At 36.5% G+C, this 6,000-nt stretch overlaps 1 protein-coding gene across 1 annotated transcript in view; it reads right to left on the reverse strand.

Moving 5' to 3' along the window:
- The window catches only part of grb14 (growth factor receptor-bound protein 14), an 82,443-nt gene extending 77,435 nt beyond the window's left edge, over positions 1–5,008 (reverse strand). Inside the window, exon 1 of the mRNA XM_055216013.2 lies at positions 4,622–5,008. The gene's annotated coding sequence lies outside the window, so the exon portion shown is untranslated. The remainder of the gene's footprint in view (positions 1–4,621) is intronic.
- Positions 5,009–6,000: the final 992 nt, after the last annotated feature.

The raw sequence follows: 6,000 nt of genomic DNA on the forward strand, positions 1-6,000 counted from the left end.
GATACATGCAAATATAATGGTAGTAAATATTTGACCATAAATGTCACATCTGAATAGTATCTAATGATGTTGAATGAGACGGTCCATTACTTTAATAGACTCTGAGAATTTAACTATTCTACAAATCACCCATAAACAAGTTTAATAATCTACAAGAAAGGTTAAGGTTATGATCATGTCAAATCCCAGCAGTATTTGTGAAGGCATGCAGGATGGGAATGCATTGAAAACCTCGTCTTAAAACAAATCAAACATTGCTTTATTAGTTTTCTTTATATTGGAGCTATTTGTGTTCTGAAATTTCAAAAATATTTTTTTTTGTACTTTATAAAAAATATTGCATTAGAAATGTTCTGTAGTTTAGACTTGCAGACATTCAGACAAATGCTCTGCTGAATATCTCTCACTTGATAACTTTTCTTTATGAATTGTTTATACAGTATGGCCCAAAAATGCGTATCACATTTAATTTACATAAAAGATCTCTGTGCAAAGTGACAATCCATGAAACCAGTTGCTGTGTAAATGTTTTGCAGGGAAGCGACTGAGGAGTGACTATCACATGGTCTTTCATTGAAGCACATGAACCACACAAAAGACTCACAGGACATACAAGATCAGATAATTATAGACACCAGACACCAAACCCTCCATCACTACAATCAGTACATTCACAAACACTGTCTCTTCTAATGTAAAATTAACATGCAATCATGTCACAAACACACACACACTTTGTTCATCTAGCCGGGCGGCGGCGTGGAGCCACGCAGATTTCGGATCTACAAGAGCTGCACAGGGAGGAGAATGAAATGCTTTTGGGTTGCTGCGTCCGAAACATAGACTGTAAACATAGACGTCACCCATAGGTTTGAGACTGCAGTGGCAGTTCACCCGTCACTCGAGTGGCCACGCTCTTAATAATGCAAAACTTACTATAATTTAAATGGATGTCACAAAAAAAATTCACCCACCTCACAGTTGTCACGAAGGGCAAAATTATTTATCCAGCTTATTTTCGAATGCGGAAGTAAGTGATGTGATGTATTTTGTGTAGTGGGAGCATGCATAAAACATGATTTAAACAGTTATGGTAAATATTTACTACACCAGTCATGTATAAACCAGTGTGAACTGCCCCTCTGGTGTGAGTTTTTTTAAACAGCAATTTTTAATCAAGTTTTTATGGCGACACATCAAGCTTCACGCGATCCGACAGTCAGCAGCAGGTTTCATTTAACACATTGTAAGTTACTTGAACAAACCATATTAAACTATTATTACTAGGGCTGGGCAAAAATATAGATTTTTCGATTAATCGTCTTTTTTTTTACATGGTCGATTTACAAGGAGTTACACCGCTCTTACGATCACCAAGGTGCCAGACAAACAGAACTGAAAATCTCAATTTAATAAATAAACTGTCTGCACACTTGAATCCTTGAAGAAATTTTCATCAAAAATAGTTACCAAGCTTTCGGTCAAAAGACCATCCTCAGGGTCGATTAAAAATAGATTCTCAAAGGCCACAAATATTTTTTTTATGAAATAACCTGATCCTGTTTAATCAAGACTGTTTTGACTTTTTTTAGCATACATTTTTCATCTTGCATCAAAATTTTATTGTATTTAACATAATTGTATGCATTTGAAAATTAGAGATGAGTTCTGTTTTAAAGTACTCCAGTGTACCTAAAATAAAAAAGTGTAATATACCGGTTGGTGGCTCTTAATTTGTTTTTATTAATTACCCACTCGTAAACTTATGTTCACTGTTGTTTATTTATAAATAAAGTATTTGTATTAAATCTATATTCATTAAGTTGAATCGAGAATCGAGTATAAAAATTGGTCCGAGAATCAAAATCGAACCGATAGCTTATAAATCGAAATCGAATCGATCCGAAACACCTGAATCAATACCCAGCACTAATTATTACCTGTATTCAGTATTGTTTTCGTTTAATGAAAATATTATTATGCAGTAGATAAGACATGAGCTTATGAAATTATTTGCTTATTAAAAATAATTAATAATTTAAAACATAACAAAAGTAAGCAATTTATGTCGTATATATTCTGTACTGTAATCACATTTTTGTAATAATATATAGTAGCAGTATAAATAAATCAGCTAAATCAGCATATTTCTATCAGCATAATATTAGTTGTTTTTAAACAATTATTGTATTTATTGTTCACTGGCAGTTTCTATGAAAGGTTTTACTGGATGGATGTGTGGATAATGGGTGGTGCACGTGCGCCACATACACATTTGGCTCATGTGCGTGGATTATGGTCAAAACAAATGTTTTGTAGAGATTTACTGTGTTTGTACCAGCTATAATGGCACCCCCTATCTGCACAAAATTATGCCGATCTTCCTGGATTTCATAATAAACAACATAAAAAGCCAGTTATACCGACACACTTGTGTCCCTCACAATACGACTACCATTAGCTGCAGTGGCTCACCAGAAGTCTTACGGTGCGTTCACACCAAACGCGAATAGAGCATTTGGCGTGAATTATTTCAATGCTAAGTCAATGTAAAGATGCGTTTACACGCGTCTCGGGGCGCGAATAAGGCGTTTTGCATGGCGCGGTTTAAAAATCTGAACTTTGCCGTTAACCAATCGCACAAACCAACCTTCACCACAGTAACCAATTAGGAGCTTGCTCTAATAGTGACGTGATTACAGGAAGTGAGCGGAGTCGCAGAAGCCCTTCCCATGACACAAATTTCCGTGCGATTGTCTCGAATAACTAGAATGAAGCGAGTAAACTCATAATGTTCAAGCATCCAACTACGTGTGAATAGCGAGTTTTTGCCGCCTCTATCGCGTCTGGTGTGAACGCACAGTTACACAAAGGAGCTCAAAGATGCCGGCGCCCACATTTACGTCAAAAATAAGGTGGATATAGACCAAACACACTTTTTGTACCAGGCCATAAACATATTTCTTTCTGCTGTAAAGTTGGGCATTTTAAAATGAGGGTCTATGGGGATTGACTCCCTTTTGGAACCTCTAGCTGCCAGTGGAAGAATTGCAGTTAAGTCACTTAAACGTTTTTGCTTCACAATAGAGATCGGAAGGTTGCCCCTTGGTCCGAAACTGCCTACTTCAATACTATATACTGTATATAGTAGACAAAAAGTACTACTTCGCCTACTATAGTATGGAAGTAGGCGGTTTCAGACATTTTCATTTGGATTTAACCAATGCATAATGTTGAAATTCCTGATAACTTAATATTCCAATAATTGTTTTTATTTACTTCCCAAAGCCAATTTTACTTATACAGTATGTGACCACAAATGAATTAAAGACAGTGAAAAGAGCTCTTCTCAAGCCACACAATTCAAGGATTTGCTTATGTCTTTTACAAACGGCGTTCAAATTGTTAACTTTAAACATTTCACAATAGCAATGCTTACAGTAAATAATAAAATCTTAGAAAACACCACTAAATAACACAGCTGAGTCTCACAAGATTAAAGCTTGAATTTCTCTCCCTCGCCAGTAGGTGGTAGTAGTACACGTGCCTCTTGTGCCTCAGAGACAAACCTCGAATTTAACCTCATTCATCTCAGGTGTATTTCAATTTTATAAAACCCAAAATTCACATAGGACAGGTATTAGCCTAGTCCTAGACTAAAATAAAATTAAGAGCTGTCCAAACTGAAAACAACTTGCACTGACATATCTTAAAATACATCAGTGCTTTTTATGCCTCAAAAGTATTGTTTTAGTAAGGCATGTTTTTTGAAACTAGTTATATTTCCTAATTAAACTAAGGCGTAGTCCTGTTTTGAACTAATCTCTATCCGGGAAACCACCCCATTGTGGCCGTTTTTCAATCCGAAGGCTGCAGCCTGCGGAGGCCGCACATGCAGGCTGCACACGTCATCAAGCCCGGTCTATTAAAGTTAACTGAACGTTACATTCACAAGTCATAAGCATATTACAACAATTTACGATTAACTTAGAATAGTAGTCAACTTTTAAATTGTAAATATTCTAAAATAACACAGTCTCGATGACGTATGCAGCCTGGAAATGCGACCTCCGGAGGCTGCAGCCTTCGGATTGAGAACTGCCAAATTTCTCATAAAATAAATGCGATAAAAACCTAGACTAGGAAAATAAGGATCAAAACATAATTAACATAATGCAAACATTAAAAACCATTTGGATTTTCTATAATAACGGTATATTTATAAACAGTGTTTGTTAGTTATTACCAATACAATCATCATATTTTATTGAGAAATGGTGCTGCTAGTGCATTAACTAATAGCACAACATTTTAAAAATGTTTTAGGCCTAGTAAATGCTGAAATTAACGATTAATAAACGCCGAAGAGTAACTGCATTGTAAGTTTATTTTATAATGCAGTTTAATTATGTGAACGAATGCAACCTTAATGTAAAGGAATACCGATTAAACAACTGGCGCAAACTGTCATGACAATTATAAATCAAATATGAAACAGATTAAGAGAAAACTCCTTCCACGCATGACTTTTTGTATGTAACACAAGAACATGACAAACATACATGCGTTGATCTCATTCAATCTGATCAAACTGATTAAAGTAAAGTGAAATCAGACTTACAGCTCGCTCTTCTCCCACAACAACGCCGGTGAGTTTTGTTTTGCTGACCTGTCCATATTTCTTAATGCGCTCTCATATGCAGCACATTATAGTACAGTAAAACACAGTGCACCGCATGAACGCGCCGCGTAAAAGACTCCGCGTAAATCCTAAAGATTCTGCAAATGGCACTTCGGCGTCACGTTTGGTGTCGCCGTGTCCGTGCAGTCACGTGATGCGTTACACGGCGCTCCCCCTCTCGTCACCATCGCTGCCGGTTACCGCGTGGACGCCTCGCTCATCAGGCTTTCATATGCGATGTCATGATACTGTACGGAGGCGAGGTAGACGCGCGCAGGGCTGAGCAGGGCCGGTGTGCGCGTCTACAAAAGCGAGGACGAGCAAAGGTAAACAAACAAGAGTTTTACTCCTGATACATTAAAAAGCAACAACTGGACTAACGTTAGATCATTTTATTAAATCTGTTGGTGGGTGAAATATTTATAAAATTTTTATGATCGTAGTTGAGTATCAGAAAAATAAGTCTTATACGCTTTTAGCACCATTGTTCCTTACACTGAATAAATAAAGGTTTACCTGTGGTTCCATAAAGAACCTTTAAAGGGATAGTTCACCCCAAAATAAAAATTACCCCATTATTTACTCACCCTTAAGCCATCCTTGATGTATATGATTATCTTTTTTTTAAAAGAACACAATCGTAGTTATATTAGAAAATTTCCTGGCTGTTCCAAGATTTATAATGGTAGTAAATGGTGCTTCTGATTTGAAGCCCCATCCATCCTTCATAGAAGTAATCCAGGTGCTTAATAAAGGCGTTCTGAGGGTGATTTTGTAAGAAAATATTAATATTTTAAACCAAAATAACTAGCTTCTGGATGCACGTTCACTTCACGAGGGACTGCATTTCCAGCATATGATGTAGGATGTAGCGTACAAGTCATGGTTCCTTGTAAGGTTCTTCTGGCCAACCAAAAATGTTTGCATGGCATCACTGTGAAGATCACTTTCTAGCACCTCTATTTTTAAGTGCATACTGATCCCCCAAAAATCAGTTTCTGAATGTCATGCATTTCTCTCACTGCTGCATTAAAACTGTATTGATGTCCTTTAAATAAAGTTACAATAGAAAATCACTACAACCCTCACTAAACAGAGCACACATGCAACCAATCATTTGATTTAAATCATTTTCTTAAAGTGCTTCATTATTTCATAATGGCTCAGCAGATGGTTGACATGCAAATAAAAGTAATGTAAAAATACTTTGTTGCGTTGGCAACATGGTGTGCATTAGAAATAAATGTGACATCTTTAAACTTCAGAAACTCTGAACTGGAATTTGACTCATAAATAACACAGATGACACTTTAGATGTG

The sequence above is a fragment of the Misgurnus anguillicaudatus genome, chromosome 17, assembly GCF_027580225.2.
Source record: "Misgurnus anguillicaudatus chromosome 17, ASM2758022v2, whole genome shotgun sequence".
Taxonomy (NCBI): Eukaryota; Metazoa; Chordata; class Actinopteri; order Cypriniformes; family Cobitidae; genus Misgurnus; species Misgurnus anguillicaudatus.